The sequence below is a fragment of the Prionailurus bengalensis genome, chromosome D3 (genome assembly GCF_016509475.1).
Source record: "Prionailurus bengalensis isolate Pbe53 chromosome D3, Fcat_Pben_1.1_paternal_pri, whole genome shotgun sequence".
NCBI classification, from domain to species: domain Eukaryota; kingdom Metazoa; phylum Chordata; class Mammalia; order Carnivora; family Felidae; genus Prionailurus; species Prionailurus bengalensis.
In genome coordinates, this window is record NC_057356.1 from 12207519 (window position 1) to 12235514 (window position 27996).

At 48.2% G+C, this 27996-nt stretch overlaps 1 long non-coding RNA gene across 1 annotated transcript; it reads right to left on the bottom strand.

The window, feature by feature from the left end:
• Positions 1–8411: 8411 nt before the first annotated feature.
• LOC122469984 lies at positions 8412–17765 on the bottom strand. Its single transcript, XR_006293791.1, has 3 exons — positions 17475–17765; positions 14410–14547; positions 8412–8686 (listed from the first exon to the last, which is right to left on the bottom strand). It is a non-coding gene; the product is annotated as an uncharacterized LOC122469984 (long non-coding RNA).
• Between the last annotated feature and the right edge of the window lie 10231 nt (positions 17766–27996).

Genomic DNA, 27996 nt, shown 5'->3' on the forward strand with positions numbered 1-27996 from the left:
TCTGAACTTTCTCCGTAAAAAACGCCTTGGCACGGGGGTCCTGAACATCAGCAAATTTCACCCATCCCCCGCGCTCCGGCCGGTCAGACCCAGAATGGGCCGCACGCAGGTCCCCACCGGCACAAAAGCAGAATTGTTCAGGGCCTGTTCTCACCGGACAGGCGGCCCATCACAACCACCAGCGGACTTGGCTGAGCGTCAACGCCTGGGTGGAGGCCTCTCCCCTTGGCTCCTGGCTGTTGACAGGCAGAGTGGCTGCCTCAGCCACGCCAGGTTGTAATAAAGCCGCCTGGCACCCAGGATCTGCCAGCGAAGGGAGTGCAAGGGCAGTGGAAAGAGCCGGCCTCCAAATTCCAGGAAGCACATGGTGTTTATTCTGAGGCCAGCCTCCCATCACCCACCCCGCTGGAAGCCGCCGCTGCCCGCAAGGGCCGAGTCTGGAGGGAATCCAGATTAAATAATAGTGTAATAAGGGGCACGTCTCTGTTTGGGTTTTTACAGATTGTGCCATTTCAAAGGGACAAGAGCAAAGTCTCCTAAGGCCCTTATTGGGGTCTACTGAACCGTGACCTAATTAAATCTATTGGAGAAAAGTCGCTTGTTGAAAAAAAGAGGGGGGGGGTGCTGTCAGCATTGTTTCTTCTGAGAAATTATTTAGTCCTATGATGGCACTTATTTTTATGGGCACTAGAGAAACACAGACTGAATACTGTGTTGCCATTAGTGACTTCAAGGGGGTGGGGGAACCGAGGGGATGTTCTGGGGTAATGTTCTCTGGTAATGACAATGCTGGCATTGTCAGAACTCTTTCACGTCCATTATTGTCTTCCAACTGCTGGGCAAGGCTGATGGGTCAGATATCGTCAGGTTCGTTTTAAAGGTGAAACCAAGAGTTAAAGAAGGTGTTTCCTAAACACTCAAGTTTAGAGACCGTGTTAATAATGTTCCCTTTTCTTCACATTCGTAACTGAGGAGGAAGTTCTGAGGAATGATGATGATGTTAACATGTATACAAATACGGGTACTGATATTAAGATGAAGATTAAGGGGAACAAGGACCATGGCAAAGGGAAGAAGAGAGAGAGAGAGAAGGAGGAGGAGGGGGAGGGGAAGGGGAAGAGGGAGAGGAGGGAGAGGGGAAGGGAGAGGAGGGAGAGGGGAAGAAGGGGAAAAGGGAGAGGGGAAGGGAGAGGAGAGAGAGGGGGAAGGGGAGGAGGGAGAGGAGAAGAAGGGGAGGAGGGGGGAGGGGAGGGAGAGGGAGAGGGGAGGAGGAAGAGGGAGAGGGGGGAGAGGGAGGAGGAGAGGAGAGGGGGAGGAGGGAGAGGCAGAGGAGGAGGAGGGAGAGGGGAGGAGGCAGAGGAGAGGAAAGGGGAGAAGGAAGAGGAGGGGGGAGAGAAGGAGAAAACACAGTAAAGATGCACCTCGCACAGCCCCCATACACAATTTATCGCGTGGACTTCTTCTCACCTGCTCCTCCCTTGGTGGAATTGTCCCTCCAGAGTCCCAGAAGGGACCACCAGGTCTCTCCTAGGTGATCATGCGCGGAATACCTGGCCCTTGTTGGTTCAGTTCGAGATGAATCGTTGAGACTCTCTCTGAGCCCTTCACCACCTCAGCCAAATTTTACAGTTTGATAGAAAAAGCAACAGGAGCACAGAGCGCGCTCAGAGGCACGCCATTAGCAGGGCAGAGCTGAGATAAGAATCAAGGTCCCCCAGAGTCTGAAATCTTTACCCCTACTAAAGATGGCTGGGGACACCTACGGGTGTTTGTGCTCATATCCTTATTATTTGGCCACTCAATTCAAGGCTCCTTTGGTTCCAAAGGGGGGAAAATGATCCCATTCGAGGTCATGTGCAATTATTTAAAAAAATAAGTGTAGGGGCGCCTGGGTGGTTCAGTCGGTTAAGCGTCCGATTTCAGCCAGGTCACGATCTCGCGGTCCGTGAGTTCGAGCCCCGCGTCAGGCTCTGGGCGGATGGCTCGGAGCCTGGAGCCTGCTTCCGATTCTGTGTCTCCCTCTCTCTCTGCCCCTCCCCCGTTCATGCTCTGTCTCTCTCTGTCTCAAAAATAAATAAACGTTAAAAAAAAAATTTTAAAAAAAAGGGTATTTCTCGTATAAACTAGGAAGTCCATTCAAGGGATATAATTGGCTTTAGCCGTGACTGCATTCAGAGGCTTAAGCTGTTGTCAGAACCTGTCCTCTCTCCCTCAGCTCTGTTTCCTCTTGGTTGGCTCCATTCTGGAACAGACTTTCTTTACTCTGACAAACGTGGCTATACGTAAGCTCCCGGTGTGTATCTTTCCGGTGAGTCAATCCTAGCTGGACAAGGGAACCACTCACTATTCCAGCCAACCTGCTAGGAATGGCTCTCATTGGCCAGAGTTGAGTCACATATCCGTGCCTGAGCCAATCGCTGGCCAGCAGGAAGGAACGCTTTGATTGGCAATAATGAGGCCCCACTCTGGGACCCAGCTGCCATAGGTTCAGCCCACGTTCACCACGTGGCATGAAAATAGGAGAGGGGTCATAGTTCACAGGGAAGACTGTGTGTTGTTACGCAAAGGAAGGTGGACAGGGGGTGCGTAAAATCCACAGACGTTCAGCACAGACGTGGGCAGTTAGTCCTGACGTGGAACCTATCACGGTACAACACTGTCTAGATTTCTCTAGAATTGGATCAGCAGGCTTGGTGGGGGATTTTGGGAATTAGGCAATTGTAGATGTTTTGAAATCGATTAGCTCAGATTCACTTTACAGCTGAAAAATTAAGTGACTTGCCCCAGGCACCCATCTATTGGGAAAGAGACAAGCTTGCTCCTCATACCCAGGCCGGGACACCAGGTTGCCCTGGACCCCAGCGTCTGTCTTCCTTCCCAGGACTGCCTTGACTAATCCAGCCACCCGGCATCTGGCAGCCTCCAGGCTGCTCGCCCCTTTCCCAACGAGACTTCTGGCATTGCCTTGACCAAAGGGGATGTTGCAGACTCTGCAACGGGATGATATCAGGAAGCCAAATGCAAAACAGGCATCAGCCCCGTTAGCCAACGTGAGTGGAAATCACAGAGCATTTCTTTTTTCACGTCTGTTCATTGCATCGTTACCAGCGAGTCCTCTGTAAAAAACGTGCAACTGAGGAAAGGGTCAGATGGAATGTCGATGCAGTTGCTCTTATCGGTGTAAGAAGAAGAGAAGTCGCCCAAACGTGTTAGCAAGCGAGAGCGTGAACTTGATCTAATAATCTTAAAATAAAAACCAACTGTTCTTTGCTTTTGACGGCGGTCTGCAGGCCAGTGTCGAGAGTTGTCCGTTACTAAGGACCAGGGTCAGCAGAGGGTGGCCCAGGGGCCCAATCCAGCCCCCCCACCTTATGGTAATGTTCTGTTGGAACAGAGCGCACCCATCTATAAATGTTGTCTGAGCCCGTTTCTGTGCAACAATGATTGTGGTACAGACCATACGGCCTCCAAAACCTAAGGCATTTACTGTCTGCGCCCTCATGGAAAACCTGTCTGGCTCCTGGGTTAGAAGACTAGATTTTCAGAGCTAATGGTAATCCGAGCATTCATTGCATCTAGAAGTCTTTAACTAGGTGTATTTTTCCCCAGTCTGTCTGTCTGTCCGTCTGTCTCTCTTTCCCCCCTCTTCATCACCGAGGCTGAGTCTCAGCTGTTGTGAATCATTGCACTGCCCTCTCAAAGTCCAGAGAAATCCATCTGTGGCGATATCCTTATACAAAGAGGGAAAATAAAACAGCACCTCGGGGCGCCTGGGTGGCTCAGTCGGTTAAGCGTGCGACTCCGGCTCAGGTCACAATCTCGCGGTTCACAAGTTTGAGCCCCGGGCGGGGCTCTGTGCTGACAGCTTGGGGCCCAGAGCCTGCTTCGCATTCTCTCTCTCTGCCCCTCCCCGCTCATGCTCTCTCTCAAAAATAAATAAAAACATTTTTAAAAATTAAAAAAAAAAAAAAAGAAAAACCAGCACCTCAAATTGTTGCCTGCATAGGTGAGCCTTGAACAACACGGGACTCTGCAGATCCTCTGATAGGCAGATTTTTTTTTTTTTTATCAATAAATACAGTTCAGCACCATAAGTGTATTTTCTATCCCTTATGATTTCCTTACCTATGTTTTGTTTCCTCTAGTTGATTTGATCGTGAGAATACAGTATATAAAAAATAGAACATACCTAATATGTGTTAATCGACGATTCATGTTATTGATAAGGCTTCTGGTCAACAGCCTATCAGTTGTTAAGTTTTGGGGGAGTCAAAATTCTACAGGGATGGGAGGTCTGATGCCCCTAAACCCGTGCGTTGTTGTTCAAGGATCGACTGTATCGTGTAAAATGGCAGAGGGCACATTCCCCTACGGAATAGCGAAGAATGTTCTCCTGAGTTTCATATGCAGACGTATGGTCCTTTTCACTCACTGCATTTGAGGGATTTAAATTTGTGGCCCAGCGACGAAGTCTAACGTTCTCACGGTTGGCGCGGGGGGGGGGGGGGGGGGGGGGGGGGGGGGGGGGGGGGGGGGGGGGGGGGGGGGGGGGGGGAGACGGAGGCTCAAATCGGAAAGGAGACTCATTCAGGATCCATCCCGCACAATCAGCCGGTGGTGGACACAAACCACATCCGGGGTTACTACCTCTTGCTTCCACGTTACTTCATGACCTGGCACTTCTGGCTCTGGCCCCCATGTCACACTCAGTGCCAGCTTTTGTGACAAACGTTTTGTAACCTCCCTTTAGCAGAGTTGAAGTGAAAATCAGAGATAACAAAACGTGCACGCGTGACTTGGGGCTCAAACAACCTACCTACCCGTAATTCACATGCACACGGTCCCGCAACCGCGATCTAAGCGAGAAGCAGGACAAGGGGGCGCGTGACCAACAATCCGTGTTGCATCTCCGTGTAGACCTGCTGTGCATCCCACCGCTACCGTTCCAGCTCCCGTGGGGGAGCCGTGTGGCACGGGGTGGGCAGCTCCGGGCCTGCTAATGGCATTGTCGTGAGTGACGTTTCTCCATCCTGTCGCCAACGCGGCCAAGTCCGATTTTCCCCTGGATGTGGCGGGTACGGAAAATCCGGGGTACGTTGAAATGGAGAAAAAAAGGACCCGTGCTCTCATATACACACCAGGGTTAGGTTCTGGGCGCAGCTGATCATTAACAGGCTTTTCACCCACGTGAATGCCTGTCCCGTGGCGCATTCGAGAGTCCTGCGGGAACCAGGGCCTTTTTTTCATAGAGTGAGATTGTTCTGTTTATTCAGGACATTTCACATCCCCAGCCCTTGCCCGCTAACCACCAGTAGTGTGACTAAAGGACGCCTGCGCACGTTTCTGAGACCCCACCCCCTTAGCGGGGTGCCACTGAAAACCACTGTTCTAGACCTTTCCCTGCGCCACTCTGGATTGTTGGGATGGATCTGTGCAGCTGGAGAGATAGCCCGGAGGACCATGGGATATTTGCAACCACGGGAAGCGATACCTAATGACCCCGATCCCTGAGAATTTGGCCAGCTTGCTTAATAGGGAGCATCCTGCAGTGATTACTTGGGGGGGGGGGGGGGGGGACTCAGAGGAAACTCAGCAAGACCTGGGAATAATATTCCAAGTGCCCACATATGTACTCCCAAGCGAAAGCAAATGTCCCAATGGAAACCAGTCAGATTGGGGAATACAGGGTCTGTCCCCAAATCCTGGAGCGTGGACAGAAAAGATGACCCCAGTGGGGTACCTCAGCCTCCAAAATAGGTCCAAGAGGTCCGATGAGGCCTTGGCCTGTGCAACAGACAAGGAGAGCCAGGGGTGGTGGTCATTGTTATGCAAATGAGATGCAAAAAAAATCCCGACCGCTCCCTTGAACAGTGGCTTAAGAGAGTCCACAAAGATGTTTTTACCACATGTGCAAGAAATTAAAATTAGGCTTAAGCTATCTAAAGAGCCACTTTGACATTGCCATATGGTGGGAGCAGAGCTGCTTTTTGGATTTAGCAAACATCTTAAACTATTTTTCAAATGATTTAGGTTCAGCAAGACCCAAAATGTATTTTTTTTCTTCTCCAAGTACCTTCCCCACCACCGCCCCCCCCCCCCCATTTTAAACCCTAGGGTATTTTGAAGGGAATTCAAGCCACATGTTTCTGATTCATTTACACTTAACTCATCAACATGTTGTTTTGCAAGAGTCATTTGATGTCCATAAAGACCTTTTGAAATACGTATTAAATGTACGTATACACACACATTTATATTTACACACACACTTCTAACAACTTCTTCTCGCAAGGAGCTGCATTTTGCTTAGAATTAACCATCGCTAAACACCAAAGAAACAAGTCAGACGAGAAAGAAGCATCCCTCAAGTTCTCCACTTGGCAAAAAAAAAAAAAATTTCTCCCTTCCCGGCCAAAGGTTTGTGTGCCAGAATAGCCTAGTCTGAGAGAGGGAGAGGGAGGTCCACTGAGCTGCAGGACCATGACCAAAAGGTGCAGAGTGCCTCCTTGAGGACAGGAGGCTGGACACCAGCAGCACGTGGACCCTGCCTGCTGTGCGAATAGGTGCTAACCAAGGATTTGGAACTGTGGTTCTATGTAAATCTATCTTGTTTGCTATAGTTTGCTTTGCAACCTCTTTCTCTCTCAATGGATAGATGATTGATGGAAAGATAGATAGACAGGATAGGTAGCTAGATGATAGATACAGATATGCCTTTAAATGCATATATATGTGTGTATATATATGTCTATATGTATGTGTATGTAAGTATAAAAGTGTATATTATTTGAAGAGAGACCACTCCAGGGAAGTCCATGTGGAGATCGTTACTGCTTTTGGGTTAATAATGTGTGAATCATTTACTTTTTCAGAGTTGCCTTTCTCTAAGCTGCCTTTAGGAGAGCTGGGGCCCTTGGAAGGCCATTTCTCCCTCTTGTGCCCAGGGCAGACATCACTAATTGATGTCTGAGTGCTTCCCTGGTGAAAAGATAATTCTCCAGGAAGTCTCCACTCAGGAGTAGGAGTTGATCAAAAGAACCCACCTCTTTTGTCATCCCTGCGAGAACATTAAGAAGCACGAAGGGTTCTTATTTTTTATTTTTAACTTCTTTTATTTATTTTTTTAGATTTACATCCAAATTAGTTAGCCTATAGTGCAACAATGATTTCAGGAGTAGGTTCCTTAGTGCCCCTCATCTATTTAGCCCACCCCCCCTCCTACAACCCCTCCAGTAACCCTCTGTTTGTTCTCCATATTTATGAGTCTCTTCTGTTTTGTCCCCCTCCCTGTTTTTATATTATTTTTGTTTCCCTTCCCTTATGTTCATCTGTTTTGTCTCTTAAAGTCCTCCTATGAGTGAAGTCATACGGTTTTTGTCTTTCTCTGACTGACTAATTTCACTTAGCATAATACCCTCCAGTTCCATCCACGTAGTTGCAAATGGCAAGATTTCACTCTTTTTTTTTTTTTAATTTTTTTTTCAACGTTTTTATTTATTTTTGGGACAGAGAGAGACAGAGCATGAACGGGGGAGGGGCAGAGAGAGAGGGAGACACAGAATCGGAAAGAGGCTCCAGGCTCTGAGCCATCAGCCCAGAGCCTGATGCGGGGCTCAAACTCACGGACCGTGAGATCGTGACCTGGCTGAAGTCGGACGCTTAACCGACTGTGCCACCCAGGCGCCCCATGATTTCACTCTTTTTGATTGATTGCCGAGTAATACTCCATTGTATATAGATACCACATCTTTATCCATTCATCCACTGATGGACATTTGGGCTCTTTCCATACGTTGGCTCTTGTCGATAGTGCTGCTATAAACATGGGGGTGCACGTGTCCCTTCGAAACAGCACCCCTGTATCCCTTGTATAAACGCCTAGTAGTGCACTTGCTGGGTCGTAGGGTAGTTGTATTTTTAGTTTTTTGAGGAACCTCCATGCTGTTTTCCAGAGTGGCTGCACCAGCTTGCATTCCCAGGGTTATTTTTAATTTATGACAAGAAAAACAGACCACATTAGCTCGCTTGCTCAAGGTCGGCAGCTGGTAAACGGCAGATGTAAGGTTTGAACCCAGGCTTGAAAGACCTGTGAGTGTTCACGGGTGTGTTTTCAAACGTTCTCATGGTCATTATCATCTCTCTCACCATCATCGTTACTGCTGTCATCAAGCCGAAAGATCCTTCTTAAAAAGAAAAACAATCTGGGGGAAAAAAAACTTCACAGGGAACATGAATAAAGAAAGTAGATAATATTTGGGCGCCTGGGTGGCTCAGTCGGTTGAGCGTCCGACTTCGGCTCAGGTCACGATCTCACAGCTCATGAGTTCGAGCCCCGCGTCGGGCTCTGTGCTGACAGCTCGGAGCCTGGAGCCTGCTTCGGATTCTGCGTCTCCCTCTCTCTCTGCCCCTAACCCCCTCGCATCCTGTCTCTGTCTCTCTCAAAAATCAATAAACATTAAAAAAATTAAAAAAAAAGAAAGTAGATAATATTAGTATTTTTTTCACCTCTTAAATTCAAGACATTCAGAATGTTAATATATACCACACGTAAGATCAGACGCTGGGGGAAACCAGCCTTTTGTGATGACGAAAATGTGAAATCAGGTATTCTCCGTGACATTCGAGTCTTGTACAATGTAATTCAACTTCTTATTGTTTCATTCTTCGTCATCACCATGTCAGGATCCTATAGATCAAGAGACATTTACAGAAAGGATACTTTAGGATCTCAAGATACTCTCAGTCAGCTCAATTTAAATGCTTGGAGAGGGCAATAGGAAATTTATGTTTTGCGTTGAATCCCTGAAACATTCGGTAACTATTCTTTAAGTACATGCAAGCCAGCTAAGGGTTCCTTAATTTACTGCCAGAGCAATAAACACCCATAATAAAATGTTATCTCAACAAAGTATGTTCCACATTCAATTTTTCTTATAACCCAGTGTCTTAAGGCAGATCCTAGTCAAAGGTATCTCTTCCCCCAAGACAAAAAAAAAAAAAAAAAGACCCCAAGCAAACAAAACAAAGGGAACACAGAGGACCTCAAGCTACCACTCATCCATCGGGATACCTTTGATGAACATAGAACGCTTGATCAACAGCCGCACAAGCAGCAACGATATTTACTTATCTCACAAGTTATTCTTAAAGACAAAAAGAAGAAATATAAGTTATTCTTAAAGACAAAAAGAAGAAATATAACAGGATTCTTGTCCTTAAAAGCACCCTATCTGCTGTCTGCAGAGTGAGTGAGTTTCCGTGTGTCGGGCACACTCCGCCAAAGTGGGGACAGATTTGATTTGACAAGATGACCAGGTGTTAAGAGCGAGAGACAGAGAGGCAAGAAAACATCAGCACAGCCTCCAAGGTGCCCCATGATCTGGCATTTCCAGATCAAGTCCCCCTCTCTTCCCTCGAGTCCCCCTCCCACCTGATTAACCGCTTCGCTCTGTGGACCAAAGCCAAGCATTCAGCAGCACCAACAAAGCTCCAAGCCTTTGCCTGGGCCGTGCTGCCGGCTGGCTGTCTTCTGGAGGATCTGACCCAGCCTTCCATCTATTAAGTGCCAGCTCACATGCCTCGTCCCCATCATGCTTTCCCCCCATCGTCCACGGCAGAAGTAATCCCTCGGAGTCTCTCCTTCCTAATGTTACCAATACTCCGAATATTACTCCTACCGACCATTGCCTCGGGTGTCGCCATGACCTGTGTCACACCCTGTGCTGAGCACTTTACACACATTGACTCATTGAATCCCCACACCAGTCCATCGATTTGGTTGCCTCTCCTTCACTCCCCCTTTTCCTTCCTCGTCGTCATCGTCCTTGTCGTCGTCGTCGTCATCGCCATCATCATTTTCTTCCCTTCTTCCTCCTCTTCCTCCTACCCCTTCTTTACCATCATTATTCCCATTTCGTAGACAAAGAAACTGAGGTCTCGGGTGCTCTGCCTGGCACGCAGTAGGCCTTGGCAACTATTGACAATTTTAAAAACTACTTTCTTTTGAATGGGGAAAGCCTTCACGTGGTTGAAAAATCACAAGGCGCGAAAGGGAACAGAATGGAAAGTCTCTCAACCCTGGCGTCCAACCCTCCCCTCCTCCTGTTCCCCTGTCCTCTGAGCCAATCTGTTAATGCTGGTTTCTCACCTACCCTTCTAGAAATGTTTTACGCACATACAAGGAAATAGGTAAACGCTCGCTCATCCCTCCTTTTCAAATATAAATGGTAGGGCACTATAAATGCTGCCCTATGCTTTTATGTTAGCTATTTGTTGCTGTTGTCGGCTATTCAACTTATTGCAAAGTTACCTAAAAAACAACAAAATGAGAAATCTATTACCCTCCCTTCTACACTCAGCCTAAAAACATACTGAGGTTTGTCTCAAGTTGGAAGGAAAAAATAATCCACCCCTGCCAGCCTCTCCCTACGTTCATTGCTTTTCTTCCCAACTAGACAGAAGCCCCCGTGGGGCAGGCCTGGGGTCTACTTTTCCAGTGCCTTCTACCGGACCAGTGCGCCTCAGTGTTTGACAGAGCCGGTGAGGCCCCAGAGGGAAGAGCCGAGGGTCCAGGCTCCAGCGTTTTGATCACAGGCTGACCACGCTAACCCATGACGTTCACACATTTCAGCAGGCCGGTCTGGGTATGGAGCAGTAGATTCGGGAGTCTGAAACTACACAGAGGCTCTTCGTGAATCTCCGGTGGCTTCTGGGTCTCCATATGGAATTCTAGCCTTCACCTTCTTTAATCTCGTTAAGTTCTCTCTGGTTGTATCTCTGACCAACAGCCTCGCTTCTGCTTTGTGTTCTGGTCGTGCGAAAGCCAGAGGGTCTCGAGGCAAATTGGTAGCTTTCTGCCCACCACCCTCCCCATCGGATGGTGCCATCGACACCACTTGCGTTGGAGGAAGGGGTAGGCGATGTGTCATCATTTTTTGGTTTCTGGAAGGACATTCCCCTGTTTTGTTCCCACGGTGACTTCCCACAATCCTCAGAATTTCGTGATGCTGAAAGGAAGGGTCAGCTATGGGCAGCCGAAGTCCCAGGGCCCCACTGACAGGCGACAAAGGGGGAACGTGTCCTTGGGTGTGCCTTCGTGCTAGGCTTCTCTCTCCCTTCCCCAAACTTCCTTTCTCTTTCCCCTCCGGTGTTTATACCACATGCCCCTGGCCTACCACCCAAGATGCCTGGCAGTCTCTGACTCAGAGACTCTTGGGTTTTCACACTCCTTCTGCCTCTTGGGTCCAGCTGCTTTGCCCACACGAAAAAACTGATTTTACCATCAGCCGCCTACACGAGGTTCCATTTTCCGGTGCAATTTCCTTCAAATAATCCCTCTCTCCCCCAAGCAATCCTCACGACTAGAGTTTACACCTCTTTTCCCGGCCCTTCTCCCCGGGTCCCTGTCGGCATAATTCCCCGTCTCCCCTCCCCACGATGAGCCCACTTTTCCAGTGAGAATTTCCAAGTTGTAATTGTTCGGGAGAGCTGAGGTCTAAGCTCGAAGCTTCTGTTGAGCAGGCTTCAGGGGCCCAGACGTTTTTATATGAATTCAGACTGCTGGAACACCCAGCCACGAAGGGTTTTTATGTTCTGTTGGCATAGGCTTCTTTGCCAACTAAGCTTCAAGAAGTTTATAGGTTTGGTCGAGTTTCACGGCAAGTCTTGGAAGGATTTCTCAGAGTTATGTAATCATTGGAAGAATAAAGGGTGTGTGCGTGTGTGTGTGTGTGTGTATTTCCTGATGCTGTGCTTTTTCTTCTGTAAGGAAAAAAAAAAAACCCCTTAATACAAAGGAATGTGTGAAAGGCACAAATGTAAAAGCTCTAGGGCCTTTGGAGGACTGCTAAGCAGTAAGAGGGCCAAAATGTGTTCAGCACAATTGTCTCCGTTCGAGCACTAACACGAATGCAACAACACTTCCAGCTCCCCGGGGATTCCTGGCAGACCTGTGCGCTGGCTCGTTCCTTCTCCTGAACCTCTTCATAACATGCATCCCCACAGGTATTCGTGAATTAGTGGTGGACCTATTCGTGTCCTAGCTGCCTTTCCTGCAAACATAGGGGCTCCCTGAGGGGAAGATTCTTCCCCTCGTGGGTGGTGCTATACTCCAGTCCAGTAAGGGAGCTGACGCCGCGGGGGGGAGCAGGAGGGGCTCCACGAACATGTGTTCATGAGGGAGCAGAACTGGGTTCGTAATTGCATCCCCAGCATTCAGCATGATTGGCACCTACGAGGAGCCCAGCAGGTGTTTGTGGAAACAAGTGAAGGGAGAAAGGCTTATTTTAGGTCCAACTGCTCATTCGTCTCTTGAGGGATTTTGGACGGCCTCCTGGACCTCGTCAATGCCATCTTGTGCAAACTCGGAAGTCTGTTCCGTTCTACTGGGCTGCCGGCCTCTCCACCGTTGGGAGGCAGCAGCTAAAAGCCTTCGCCCGGCTGCTTGGGATCTTCCCCTGCGTGTTCCGGGCTCCGCTACCCATCTGGGCAGAGGTGATACACACAGCGGAGGGCACTTCCTCCCTGGGTTTTCCTTTTCTTGGGTTGGTGCAGGTCAGTGACCGCTCCCAGGCTAGAAGCAATGGGAACAGGACGGTCACCGAAGGCAGTTCCTTTCTTTCCACAGTCAGTCACTCTTCAGTGCCTTCAGGTAGCTTTTCTTCCCAATATTTTGTTTAGGGTTCATTGTTATCTGCCAGAGGGGTAAAAGACGTGTCCACCTAGCTATCTATGCGTCTTTCTATCTAATTACTGTTGTTGCTTGTGAACGATTGAGACCAATCTAGCTGGTCTCAGCGGAATATACGTTTGTTAAAAGATACTACGTGACTCACAGATGTGAGGTCGCCGAAACCATGAGAGACACCAAGAAACAAACCTACATTGGGGAGCCTGGGTGGCTCAGTCGGTTGAGGGCCCGACTTCGGCTCAGGTCATGATCTCACACTCTGGGAGTTCGAGCCCCGTGTGGGGCTCTGGGCTGACAGCTCGGAGCCTGGAGCCTGCTTCGGATTCTGTGTCTCCCTCTCTGCCCCTCCCCCTTTCATGCTCTGTGTCTCTCTCTCTCTCTCTCTGTCAAAAATAAATAAACATTTTTAAAAAATTAAAAAAAACCCAAACCTACAATACCTAGTAGTTTTAACTAGTAGTTACCCACAATAACTAGTAGTTACCCACAGTAACTAGTAGTTACCCACAGTAACTAGTAGCTACCTACAATAACTAGTAGTCTTAACTAGCAGTTACCCACAATAACTAGTAGTTACCCACACTAACTAGTAGTTACCTACATTAACTAGTAGTTTTAACTAGTTATCTACATTAACTAGTAGTTTTAACTGGTAGTTACCTACCTTAACTAGTAGTTTCAACTGGTAGTTAACTAGTAATTAACTAGTAATTTGTCCATCTCTCCCTCTTACCATTCCTCATCTATATCTACATACTCTTCCATCTTGGGGGACAGAAGCTCCGTCTTGCTCATCAATTCATCCCTAGCATTGAATCCAAGCCACGTAGTAGACAGTCACCATAATCATGATACAAATGCATTTTGCACAGTGATTTATAGCTGCAAAGAGTTTGACACAACTACGTATTACTTGTTACAATGCCACGGCGGGGGGGGGGGGGGGGGGATAGGTTGTGTTGTCGTCTCTCTTGGACGGATCGGAGAACCACTGTCCAGGGAATTAGAGGGAAGCGTCACAGGGCACAAGGGTGCATACGGTACTGGAACTAAGCATTCGCCTGGAACACTCAGCCTTTAAGTCCCGAGTGTTTCCTGTTAGCGTAGTTGGGAAGGACTAGGCTTTACTGCTGTATCAGGCTAATCTAAAGATCTGTGATATGGGGCACCTGGGTGGCTGGGTCAGTTAAGCGGCCGCCTCCATTTTGGCTCAGGTCACGATCTCGGGGCTTCGCGGGTTTGAGCCCTGCCTCAGGCTCTGCACTGGCGGCTTGAAGCCTGCTTGGGATTCTCTCCCTCTTCGCTCTCTGTCCCTCCCCCACTCGTGCTGTCTCCGTCTGTCTCAAAATAAATGAATAAGCTTTAAAAAAAAAAAAAAAGATCTGTGCTATGAGGGTGAACGGCATACAACTTTATTCTTGACTCATGTAAGTGACCAGCTCGTTGCACTTCCCCCAGGACTGTTGTATTTGGAGGTGTAAACAGCTCTGCCCCGGGGCCCCTGGTTGGCTCCGTCAGTGGAGCCTCGTAACTCCTGATTTTGGTTACGGTCCCGATCCCGGGTTGGTGGGATCAGGCCCGTGGCAGGCTCTGTGCTGATGGCACAGATCCTCTCCCTCTCTCCCTGCCTCTCCCCCCACTTGTGCATGTGCATTCTCTCTCTCTCTCTCTCTTTCTCAAAATAAATAAATAAATAAATAAAAACTTAAAAAAAAAATTACTTGCTGACAGTCCTGACACCCGGAACTCCAGCGTCCCAAGGCAAACCCGGGTGTTGGTCATTCTGTTCATTCAGTGATGATGCAGGTTCAGGCAGGGCTCCACCATTCCGTAGGCCTGCCCTCTGGAATACGTGGCCTCTGAGATCAAAACAGAAGAGAGGACCAGAGAGTCACAGGGAACACGTTTAGGCGGGGGTCAGATGGGGGAATGGCTTCCAAGACTTCTGCTCACTGCCCATTGGCCAAAACTCAGTCACGTGACTCCAACCTAGCTGCAAGGGAAGCTGGGAAATGTAGTTTCCCTGTGTGGACGGGAAGTACGTTTGCCCCGAGGACGGTGCACTAAATTCCGCCTCTCGGCTGTGTTGTCTCTTTTATCTTGGTGTTTCCTACAGGGTCCGGTATGGTCTCTTGTAATCTGGTGGGCAAGGAGTGCTTGCCCATCGGGGATATTGTGATCTGTAATAATGTATTGTAATAAAAGGAGCCAAATGAATTTTTTGGTTTTTGATTTAGGGGCTCCTGGGTGGCTCCGTTAGTTGGTTGAGCGTAGGGCTTCAGCTTAAGTTATGATCTCGTGGTTGGTGGGTTGGAGCCCCGCGTCACGCTCAGAGCCTGGAGCTCGCTTGGGATTCTGTGTCTTCCCGCCCCCCCCCGCCCCTCCCCCCTCTGCCCCTCCCGCTTCTGTCTCTCAAAAATAAACATGAAAAAGACATTTTTTTAAAAGTTGCGTTTACGCCACCCCGTAGGCAGTCACGCGTGCCATAGCGTTATACCTAAAAAACAATGTACACACCTTAATTTAAAAAATACTTTATTGGTGAAAAATGCTAACCATCGTCTGAGCTTTCAGTAAGTTGTAATCACTGATCACAGATCAGCACGACAAATGTGATGATGAGAAAAACGTCTGAAATACTGAGGGAATGACCAAAAGGTGACACAGAGACACAAAGCGAGCAGATACGGTTGGAAATTGTGCTAATAGACTCTCTTGTTTTTTATTTTTTTTTAAACATTTATTTATTTTTGAGACAAAGAGAGACGGAGCACGAACGGGGGAGGGTCAGAGAGAGAGGGAGAGAGAGGATCCCAAGCAGGCTCTGTGGCCAGCACGGAGCCCGATGCGGGATTCAGCGTCACCAACAGCGAGATCCTGTTCTGAGCTGAAATCAAGGGTCAGACACAACCCACTGAGCCAGCCAGGTGCCCCATATATCCTTTTTTTATGGTGGAATAGTATGTACCTCTATGGATGTACTACAATTTATTTCGAGAATCTCATCTTGAGGGGCACGTTAGTTAAGTGGACAGGCTCTGGATGTAGGTTACTGGGGCCCAAATGCTGGCTCTAACATCATGGTTCCACTTGTGTAAAGGAAATGGGTACTCTGGCCTCACACTGGAGAGGATCCTGAGCTGGTCCAGCCCCGCCCCCCCCGCCCCCCCCCCCCCCCCCCCCGCCAGCCCTCCCAGGGGGTGGTTGAGTAGTCTATGCAGTGAGGAGATGCACTTTTGCAGAACCCACATCTCCTTCCAAACCACACTCCTGTACCTGGGGTCTCCGAATCTCTTGCCCTGGCAACCCCGAATCGTCTGGGGCCTGTGCTTGTTTTAATCTGGGCGTGGCCTCCTGAGGAACAACTATGCTTCCAGTGTGTGTGCTCATAGATCTGAAGGATGTCAGGGGCCCCTGTCTAAGACGGAGGGGTCTTGGGGCGCGCCTGGGTGGCTCAGTCCGTTAAGCATCCGATTCTTGGTTTCTGCTCAGGTCACGATCTCGCAGTTTTGTGAGTTTGAGCCCCATGTTGGGCTCTGCGCTGGCAGCACGGAGCCTGCCTGGGATTCTGTCTCGCTTCCTCTCTCTCTGCCCCTCTCCCACTCACGCCGTCTCTGTCTCTGATGGAGGGGTCTTGGGTAAAGCTTGGATGTGCTGGCCGGCCTGTCCACACACGTGGGCAGGTGGCCCCTCAACAGCGTGGGTTGGAGCCAGGGGTGGGAGGAGAAAGGGAGCAGGTGGCCGGCTGTGTCCATCCCTTGCCACCACACCCAGCCACAGAACTCCAAGGAGCCTAAGGATTCGACACTCAGACGTGGCCTCACCTATTTGTCCAGACTTGAGGATAGAAAACCCAAGACTTGACGGTTGATTAGCTAGATTTGTAACTTTTCCAATGGCCGGTAGGCCTCCCGTGTTTTCTCTTGCCCCGGGCCTGGCACACGTTGAGCATGAACTTCCCTGGCTCCGTGCTCACAAGCTGTGCAACTTTGGGTAGTTGTCTAATCTCTTCGAGCCTCAGTTTTCTTACCTCTAAAGTGGGCCACCTGAGGCTACCAACCTCACAGGGTTGTTGTGGGGATGAAATGAGCTAATACAGGCAGAGTGCCTAAAATAGTGTCCGGGCACATGGGAAACACTCAATGTTGAACACGATCATTGTTATGGCTGTTATTATTAGCAGTGCCATGATCGTTTTTTGTTATTAAATCTTAGATTCGTTCCCAGTCTTTGCTAACCGAAGCAATAATTCAGCGAGCACCTTTTGAACTGCATATCGGTGCACATCCATAATCATTTCTTTAGGGCAAAAACAAAAAAAGCCATGTGCTAGACAGGAAATTTTAGGGTCAAAGAGGGTGCACTTTTGAAAGTCTTTTGATATGTTAATAAGCTGCTTCTAGAATTAAATTAGCTGAACATATTATTCATTAGTTATAATTCCCTGACCGTTGAGGGTTTGGACCCTAAATTACCCAGGTTGTTAGTGACATTTGTAAAAAAAATTTTTTGTTGTTGGTGACATTTAAATTTAAACTCTTAGTGGGAGAAAATAAGTCCGTGAATGAAAAGCTGGATTAACCTGAACAAAAACTAATTAATAGCCGTCTGCTACCCAGGAAATCAAAAAGCATATAATGAAGTCAAATGCAAAGCCCAGAAGTTCTTTCATTGACTGTAGACTGTATTCAGTATAGAGAACATTCTTTAGATCTCTTCCGTGCCTCGGAAAAGCCTGTGGCTGCAAGGCTTTATCCCAGCCTCCCCTGCCCCCTTTCCAGCTTACCTCATTTTCCTTCCTGGACAAGGTTTTTCATCCTGTGCACGGAGGAGTTCTGTATTCACTTTGCTCATCTTTCCCTTGAGAAATCAATATGCTTCTGTGACTTACTGTCAGCCCCTGGCAGCTGGGGGTTCAGAGAGGTGGCCGTGGCAGGTGGAGATTTGGGGCAGGTGTTATTTCCTTTTGGAAATGAGCTCTAGGAAGGTGACAGAAGCCGATGGAGTTGAGTGTGGGGTTTAGTTACTCCATAACCCCCAAGAGGACAATATAGCTCATGTATTTTCATCAGCGTTTGGGAAGGTCTAATTTCCACCTGTACCAAGTGTGGGAAAGAGGGAAACCATGACCAGCTGGGGCTGTGCTGTTTGCCTGGGGTCCACTCTGTACCCTCCTCCTTTCTGCTCTGTGCCCAAGGAACTGGCCAGCACGGGCTGCCTCAGTGTGCTCCCTTACCCTGGGGTTTCTATGTGGGTTTAGCCAATGGGAGGCACCAGCTGGGAAGGAGGGAGGGGAGAGAGGCCGGGGTATTTCTTCCTCCGGCTCCTCTGTTCCAAGTGGCAGGCTTGAAGTGGCTGCTTTGCTGTAAGAAAAGCCACATGTCCTATTGTAGCTCTCCCTGATGCTTCAGTTCTTGCCAAGCGCTGACGACCTTGCAGGCTTAAGAGGGGCAGATAGCATTTTCCTGATTTTCCAGAGTGTTCTGGACCATGCGTGCCTAGTTAGTTGCTCTTAACTTTGTCCACAGGGTTATGAATAAATTCTCCCCTTGGGAGTAGGCTGGGTCCTGCCAGGGGTCTGTTTAAGACAGAAACTCTGTGGTTTGGACCAAATGTCCGAAGGGGGTTAACCTGCTGTTTTTCACAGCATAATCAAGGGACAACAGAGTGTGGTGGCTAAGGCTCCGAGAGGCTGAGGTCCTGACTCTATCACTTCCTAGCCGTGTGACCTGGTGCATGTGACGTCATCTCTCTGATTCTTGGTTTCCTCCTGCCTCAAGTGGCGATAACAGGAATACTTCTTGGGATTCTTGATGAATCAGCAAGATGGCGCCTCTTAAGCACCTGGGCATCTGGGAGCCACTGAGGAAAGGTGAACTGTTACTACTGTCTGTTCCACTTATCTGTTGCGCATAGGCAACCACCCTAAAACCCGGGGGCTCGTGAGTCTGCCTATGAGCTTGTTATTGGGGCGGGATTCGGTGGGGATGACTTGCCTTTGTGTTACACCTTGCCCGGGGTCTCTCTACTGGCGGGTTAGACCATCTGGGGGCTGGTTGGGCGTTACTGTCTCTTCGTGTTATCTCAAAGCTTCTGTGTGTCTCCCCATCCCCACCCAGCACAGAAGTCTCAGGGCAATCAGACTCCCTGCACAGCAGGAACAGAAGCTGGGCATCAACTCGAGGATTCCTAAGATGGAGTCTAAGCCATCCCAGAATATCCCTTTCACCACTTTCTGCCAGTCAGACACATCAGTAGGGCCAGAGGGGAAATTCCAGCGTGGAGGAATTCGATGCCACTTCGCAACAGACACAGAGAGAAGAATCTTTGGTCATCTACACTGTCATTCACTGAGGGGAGCAGTGTGGGTGGTTGTGGGCTATAAATAAAAAAGGGAAATTTGGGGATTTTTAGCCAATTTTTCACATTTTAGAAATACGCCTACCATGGGTGAATATTTACCATATGGAAGTCATGATGTCAGATACCGTAACAGTCAGGAATCCTGTTTGGAGCTGATAGAAACCCAAGTCCAATTACTTTCAGCAGGAAAGAGAAAGAAAAAGAAAGAAAGAAAAAAGAAGGAAAGAAAGAAAGAAAGAAAGAAAGGGCAGAGGTGAATTTATTGGTTCATATAACTGGAAACTGCCCCAAAGTACCACTTGACCCAGGACTCCTGGATTCGTCAGGCTGTCCTCTCTGACCCTGAGACAGACTCCTTCCATATGACCTACTTGGTGGCCAGTGGAGGCTCTCAGTTCACATTCTTCAGCTGAGAGCCACCCTCTTTCTTGGAGAAAAGACCAGGAAGAGTTTGAATACTTTGGTCTCAGTTAAGTGCCCACTAACGTGGTGATGGGGAGAGAAGATTGTCAACCCGGACCAAACCCCACGAAATGGGTGGCCAGCAGAGAAGAGGGGTTCTGAGACCACGAGAGGAGGGAAATGGGGGAAGACAGGCCACAAAGGCAAAACCACTGTGGCCACAGTCTCTTACGGGCACCCCATCTGCTGCTGTGCTGATGTAATTCTGATGCTAACCACCTGCAGTTAGTGTAGACCCCACGAGTGGAAGGTGCATTCCCCAACAGGGCTGTCCTCCCTTCAGTTGCCAGCCACAAGCTTGGGGATCCCCAGGCCACCCACACTTCTGACAAGCTGGCTAAAAATAAGGGATGGTTCCCATGCCTTCTTCATATTTGATAATTCATAAGAATGATTGGCAGAGTGCTGTAGCTAAGAAAGTGCTATACGCCTGATGGCGTTTTTCTTATAAAGGGTACAGATCAAGAGCAGCCGAACAAAGAGACCTGGTGGGGGGGGGGAAGCTGGGGAGGATTCCAAAGGCAGAACTTTGATGCCCTCTCCCCTTGGAAGCGGGGTGCATCACCCTCATTGGATATCACTTTGTTCACCAAACGGAAACTTCCACCAAGCTTTGGTGTCCAGAGTCTTTATTGGGGTTTCATTACATAGGCATGAATGATTGAATCACTGGACACGTGTCCGAGCTCCGTCTCCGGCTGCTCTCCTCTTATACCAGGTGAGGCAACCCTCTAATCACGCGCTTGGTCTTTCCGGTTGACCGGTCCCCATCCTGAGTCACCTCAACTCTTAGCATAAATTCAGGTGTGATCCAAGGGGCTCATGAATTACAAAGACATTCCTCTGACTCAGGAAATTCCAAAGGTTTAGAGTCCACCACTCAGGAATCAGGGAGAGAGGTCAGCCAAGTTCTTCATTCTACAACGCACGCGTTCGTGCGTATAAAATACAAAATTCCTAAAAGAAATGATCATGTCACCCGCTTAAAAGTGAAGACATTGCGGTTATCTTAGGATCCACGGGATTTGAGCCCGTATTTTTTTGTAGCCCGTGTTTTAAGTTTTTTCTTGCTATAGCCCAGGGCCTGCCTCTAATGAGAAAGCTACTTTGTCACAATTCACCTCCTCGATGTCCTCTGTCTCCAGTAGGGGAGTCCTAATTATTCCGTGCTAAATGAGTAGTTGCCTTTAGTGAGAGGATTCAACTTTTTTTTGTCTTTTGGAAGATTCTCAGAGTTCTTGTCCCCCCTCTGCCCGTTAAGTGCAGTTGGATGAATGGCTATACCTCTTCGGACTCAGTTTCTCCATCTGAAAGGCAACTAGGGCTTTGTGAGCTCTAAACGTGGCATCACTCACTGTTGCTACACTTTGCAAGGTGGAGGTGCCATTTGCCATCGAGATGCTGTGAGAATATAATACCTTCCAACAGGGGAAATCCACACACCGAAATCCCCTTTTATTCATCTGTCCGCAAATAGTTTTGGCGTACTTGGGGGTGCCTGGCACTGCATTTGATACTGGGGATATGGATATGGGAAAAGAAGGGAAAATGTGGAGCTTCCCTTTATGGATCTGGAGAATGTTGAAGTCAGAGATTAACTCTGTCCTTCAAAACAGGGTAGAAGAAGTAGGGTGTGGGGGGCATAAGATAGAGGGCTCTAACTTAATCCAGAGTCAAGGATGGCTTCCAAGAAGAGGTGACATTTAAGCTGACACCTAAAGGAATTGAAAATGTTAGCAGGCTGTACAGGAAGGGCAGTGGTGGTGTCCCAGGGTGTTCGGGGCGGAGAAAGGAACCCGTAGGAAGGTCAGAGCGCAAAGCTCTCTATGTAATAGAAAGACTAACCACCTAGCCTGGATTTGGACCTCAAATTCCTTGAATGAGCGACTTGATGAGGATATATTAATTCTTCAGTTAAAATTTAAGCATCCTAGGAGCAAGGCCAATAGATGCTTTGGAAGCCTAGAACCCCATGTGGGGGACACTTGAGGTTTTCAATAAATTCCATTTAGCCAACAGCTCTTGGTTATCGATGGGAGCCAGCGGAAGGGGGAGGCACACACTGAAACCAACGCTGACGGAGCGCTTGTGAGATACCAACCGCCGTCCTAATTGTTAATATGAGAATTCATTCAACCCAAATAATGACCGTCTATCGAATGTCCCCATTTCACAGATCAGGAAGCCAGGTCACAGGGAAGCCAAATAACTTCCTAATGTTCACGGTCGTTAGATTGTGAAGCCAGGCTTTAAATGCTGGACGTCTGCTCTGACCTACTGCATCCTGCCGGCCATATTGAAAGAGTAAGATAAATGAGGTCTTATCCTTCAACTCAAAGCACTGAAAATATTGGGCAAAATATTTGTGGGCAAGTCTTGTATAATCAGATATTTGGACTCTGAAGCCCACCTGGATCAGCTGTCTTGAGCCAGACAGTAAGGAAACATATCAACTAACATTTTTTCAATGTGCCTCTGCACCAGCTACTGCAAAAGGAAATGGTTACTTTGGATCGTCTCATTTAGTTCTCCAATTAACCCTAGAGAGAGGGGCTCTTATTGTAACTCCCATTGAACCCGAGGTTCAGAGAGGTTAAGTAACTTACCCCAGCTCACCCGGCCCAAGGTGCAAGCTCTCACTGGTCTCCCCGAGTGCTAGGCTGTCTGTAGTCAACGATTCAGCCGTAAAGCCCATGCAGGTACGGCTCTAGGTGGGATAGCATTGGAAAAGTGGTGAACACGGCTCCACGTTTCATATGTTTGTGAGGACTGATGTTCGCTGGAGATTGTAGGCCGGGTCCAGACACAGTCTGGAGTCAGGAAGGTGTCTGCCTCAGTTGATAAGTTCCTCCCAGCTTTCGTACAGACAGCCGAATGCCTCACACCCTCCCCTGGCTCCTAGAGGAATGACTTTCACACTGAAGGGAGGTGGAGATGATTCTTATCTTGACACTTCAAAGAAAGCTTTCCCCCTTGACATCTTCCTGCCCTCAACAGTGCTGATGTGGAAACCTGGTGATGAAGGGGTTGCCTCGTCTCTTTGATCCTGGGGCAAGCTGGGCAATTCCAGCTCTTCCAGGCCTGAGGAATGCTGGGCCCCACTGGCCTTGCTTAATTCAGCTTCCAATGGCTCCTTGACTTATTCAGTTTCATCCAGAAGAAATTGCTAAGAGGCAGGGACCAGATTTCGAAAATGAAAAGAACTCTATCTGGTGGCAGAGTACAAATTGGGTGGACCATCTGGGTGGTTCTGATGTTGGCAAATGCTTCTTCTCCCCGGGTGCCAATTCTGGTCCTGCTCGCGGTTCCTAATCTGCACGTCACAGACCCCCTTGCTAATCTACTGAGGACTCTCCCTCAAAACAAACAAACAAACAAACAAACAAACAAAAAATGCACACAAAGTTGGGCACACCTGAGTTGGAGTCCTTGCCGTGACCGATCCTACCTTAGTCAAATTGCCTCATCAACCTGCCCCTTGGTTCCTCCATCTGTAACTCCTAACCCAACCCTCCTTTAGTTGTGAGGACGATAGGAGTTCATGCCTGAAGAGCAGAGTGTCCAGTGTCTTATTGGTGGCAATAGGTCCATCGGTCATAACATTATTACGATACGATTTTCTGTCTCTTCTGATCTTGATCCAGGAAGGAGACTCTTAGACAAAGAGGCACTTTAGGGGGCACCTGGGTGGCTCAGTCGGTTAAGGGTCTGACTCCAGCTCGGGTCGCGATCTCACGGTTGGTGCTTTGGAGCCCCGCGTCGGGCGCTGTGCTGACAGCTCAGAGCCTGGAGCCTGCTTCCGATTCTGTGTCTCTCTTTCTATCTGTGCCTCTCCCACTCACACTCTGTCTGTCTCTGTCTCTCAAAAACGAATAAACGTTAAACAATTCTTTTAAAAAATAAGAAAAAGAACACGAAGCACTTTATATACTCAGGCCTCAGTTTTCTCATCCCACAAATGGGTTGATTGCAGCCCAGTCTTGCCAGTGGTCATTCTTATTAGGGGGTCTGACTGAGCTAAAAGAGAATGTTCTTTAACTACAGATGCCATGAATATGTGGCTCCAAGATCATTATTCTGTTATATGGAAAAGTTTCTAGCTCACTCTGGAGTCAGAAGGGGGTCTTCTAAATCCATAAGCTTCGGGTGGGGGGCTTCTTTGCTATTCCAGGAAGTCTGGAACCAAGGGAGCTAGCTTCTTGGTAGATTGCTAATCCCAGATATTTGTATAGTGCTAATTAATATTTCACAAAATTCATCTAGTCCAACGCATACTCAAGGCTTCTCGCCCTTGACTTCCTGGAAGAAGAAGATAAAAAGGAATCCCCTCACATTACAAAAGAGAGAGCAGAAGCACTTAAATACTCATTAAGATCGCACATTTATCCGACCCCAACTCAGCACACCTAGGCAGCTCGAGACAAGGCTCCAAGACGAAGATGCCGAGGCCTAAGACGATGAGCCGTAGAAGGAAGAAATTCTGGTCCCCAGAATGCACCCAACATCCATCCATTCCCTAGTGGGTTGATGGCCCTTTGAACGACAGGCACGAGTGTAGACGGTGGAGAATCAGGGATGGATAAGTCTCCGTCTTGGCCTTAAGGGTCTTCCTGAAGAGGGGGACTGATGGCAGTGATCGTAGCAGGTGTCTTGTCACGCTCTTTACATGCACTGCTTCGTTCAGCAAACGTGTGCAGAGCACCTACTACGTGTCAGGTGCTGAGGCCAAGCCGCTTCCTGAACCCTGGTGGAGTCTTTTTACCTTTGGCATGAGTGCATGAGGGAAGATAAAGACAAAACCGGACAGAGAGGCGTAGGAAAGCCCGCAGGGGTCAAGCTGGGAAAACAGGTTCCGATGGCCAAGAAGGGGGAGGCTGGGACAAGCAACGGTAGAAGGGACAGCGTGGGGAGTCGGGGGGAGGCAAGAATCACCAAGGATCAGTAACCATAACTGTTTGATGCCCAATTGGGCTCCGTAACGGTGGAAGAGTGAGAGGGGGCAAAGGAATGAACCCACAGTTCATCAGCACACTGCATTGCATGCAACCTGCATAATACGCTTAGCAGATCCAATGTGTTTAACCATACGTGGATTAAAGATACGAAATTTATTCAATGTACCCAAGAGGACAAATGACAATATTGCAGATATATGCATGTGTACGTATACACATCCCCATCTACCCCACAAGCCGGTGCATAGTACATTGGTTCAAATAAACAGTACATGACAGTTTCAGTTTATCTTATTTTATGGGACAGACTCTTTAAGGGTTAGCTTTTAAAAAGATCTCGGAAAGTTATGGGTCATACGACTACCTAGTTATATCGATCTCTTACATGTACTACACTAGTTACTGTCAATTAAATCCGTTAAGCGCTGCACCCAGGGCTATCTATGTAGCATCTCATCTGACGGCCAAGAACAGCTTTGCAAAGGGGATCGAGTTAGCCCCTTCTACAGATGAGGAAACTGAGGCTCAGAGAGGAGATTTTCCCACTAACCCTCTCTGCCTCTCTATTTTCCCATGTGCTATATAGGTATAATACTGTCTGCCTTGGGTATATATTGCAGCCCCCCTCAGAATGTCAGTCTCATCTTCTCTAAAATGACAGACGGTAGGGAGAGTTGGGTAAATACAATCCGATTCTGGGCTTGGATGGGGAGCAAGTGACTTTCCCAGGAAGTCGTGGTGCCTTGTTCAATAAGCCACATGTGCCAACAAACCATGTGACTTTGGGGCACTTCCAGAAAATTCTCTGCAGGTGGCTAACCTGGGTATAATCCTAGCGAAAAGGGATCATTTGCCCCCTATGTTGCAGAACCAGAAGACAGTGATTTTCACTCCCAGCCTAGAGACCTGTATTTTGATTTTTTTTTTCCAACGTTTTAATTTATTTTGGGGACAGAGAGAGAGAGACAGAGCATGAACGGGGGAGGGGCAGAGAGAGAGGGAGACACAGAATCGGAAACAGGCTCCAGGCTCCGAGCCATCAGCCCAGAGCCCGACGCGGGGCTCCAACTCCCGGACCGCGAGATCGTGACCTGGCTGAAGTCGGACGCTTAACCGACTGCGCCACCCAGGCGCCCCATGGGACCTGTATTTTAAAGGTTAATGAGAGATGTGGGTAGATAAGGATGAAGCCTTGAGGTCATACTATACCCCATTTAACAGAACAATACACTGAGGTAGAAGGGTTTCAGCACCCAGGATGCCTTCCAGACCCAACGACTTAGATTTATCCCTCGGAATTTAAACATCTGCAGATCTCCTCTTTATCTCTCTTATCAGTATGAATTCTGATGCCCTTTCAATTTTCAGGTAGTTCTGGCATCACATCTTTGATGCTCTTTATCTGGGTTCTCTCGCCAGCAATGTCTGGAACCAAGGCTCAAACATCATGCCCATAAACCAAAATAATCATGTGTGTTGCAAACTCCCCCCTTCCTTTGTTCCGATCCACTGTGCGAATAAAATTTGGGAAACCGAGCCACAGGACAGCTGAGTTCCGAGGGAAAGCTATTGCATCCATTCTTACTATGTGAAGAAATTCAAAGCCACAAATTAAATCCCGCCTGCCTTAAACTCATCAGATGGAGCATGAAAGACAGGACACTTTCCCCAAACTAAAATCTGAGACACAAACCTGGCTTGGTGCTCCGGTTTCCAGATTTAGCCAACAAAAGTACAAGATGCTAGGTAAATGTGATTGCCGATCAACAATGGCACAACTTTTAGTGCAAGTATATCCCATGTCATATTTGGGATATCCTTATACTAAACCAGTGAAATTTTTGCGTATCTGAAATTCAGGGTTCACTGGGTGTTCTGTAGTTTATCGGCAACTCTAGTTGGATCCAAAGCTTGAACACCGGTGTGGATTTAGAAGAAATTACATGAGAATCGGCAGGCTATAGAAGATGGGTACACCCATCACAAATATTTCAAGCTGGACTCCTGGAGGAAACTTCTCCTGTGGTTACTTCTAGTATAAGAATCACTAACACTGAGCAGTTCCAAGATTGCAGCTCTAAAAATGGAGGGGCTTTATGACTCACTGCACATCCACAAGGTGGACGCTGTGGGTATGCCTATTTTGCGGACTGGAAAACAGAGGTCTGGACGTCTTACAGCCAAGAAGTGGATTACACCACGGCTAGAGTGTTTTAGGGATTAAGGAACCCAGTCCCCTTGGTGTTTCTTCCAGATCACAGAGGTGCCAAGGCTGGGGGTCACTTGCTTGAGGTCCCACACTATTCCTCAACAGTGCCAAGGTTCTGCCCCCGAGTCTGTGGTCTTCCCCATTCACCAATCCTTTCTAATTCCTTCCACACCCGCTTTGATCCAACTCAAGTCCTATCGAGCCAGCTTTAGAGAAATTGAATTTCCTTAATCGGTTTTCCTAGACAAATCACTTGAGCCAGGAAAACTCCAAGAGAGAATTAGGGGGAAGCTAGGAGCCTTCTCCTTCGGGCACTGCCACAGACAGGCTCTGCAGAGTTGGGCCAGCCCCTGGCCCTCTCAGAGCCCCAGTGTGGGCTCTGGAAAACAAAAGGGGCCATACTCCGTGACCCCCAAAGGTCCCTAACACAGTAGCACTGAGATTCTCAGATGCCCTGTCTCCTGCAGGCTCCAGCTTTGCAGCCTAGCCTCACACGCCCAGCGTCTTAGGCTGATACAATAGACAGCAGACAAATCCCATTACAGACCACTCTGTGAGTCTCCACTTTGTCACTGACTGTTATGTGACCTTAAATAGGCATTCTCCCCTAATCTCCCTAGGCCTGGCCTCTTCTATTAGCAGCTGGAGACAAGGATATTTACCTGTAATAAAGCTCTTTGAGCTCCTCAGATAAAGAGCTTTGCATCAACAAAGCTCAAGCAGATTTTTTTTTTTTTTTTTAATGGACCAGCATCCCTGCTTTGTTTTGTGTTTTTGTGTTTCTTTTCTCCCCTACACTCCAGAGAAGTGCAAAGTCACGTTTGCCCTCCAAATTCTCTCCGGATTAATTCATGGGTTTGCCTCTGGCTTTGAATAGGCTCTTTTTTCTAGACCAGAGGTTCCCAAACTTTCCCAGTTCAGGGTGACTTGAGTATCTCAGTAATGTTTTTGTTTTCCATTGTGCCCCACACGATTCCGTTTAGGAAGTCATTGGTTCCACAAAACTAAGTAATTAATTGTGCCCTGGCATGGCTGTATCCCCAGCAGTTAGCACAGTGTCTGCGACATAGTAGGGACTTAATAAATATTTGTGAAGCATCTATTTGAATAAATGTTAAAAACGGTGACTCAGCCTCAGAAGGTCTATGGCTCTGATTCCACACGTAGACTGAAGGTTTAAGGAAAAGGAAAATATCAGAGATTCATGGGTGGGGAAAATGAAGTGGAACGAATTGTCTTTGATATTTTGTTTCGTTCCTAAACAAACGAAACAAACGAAACTAGTTATGATTACCAGTAATGATCATAACCACGCGCTA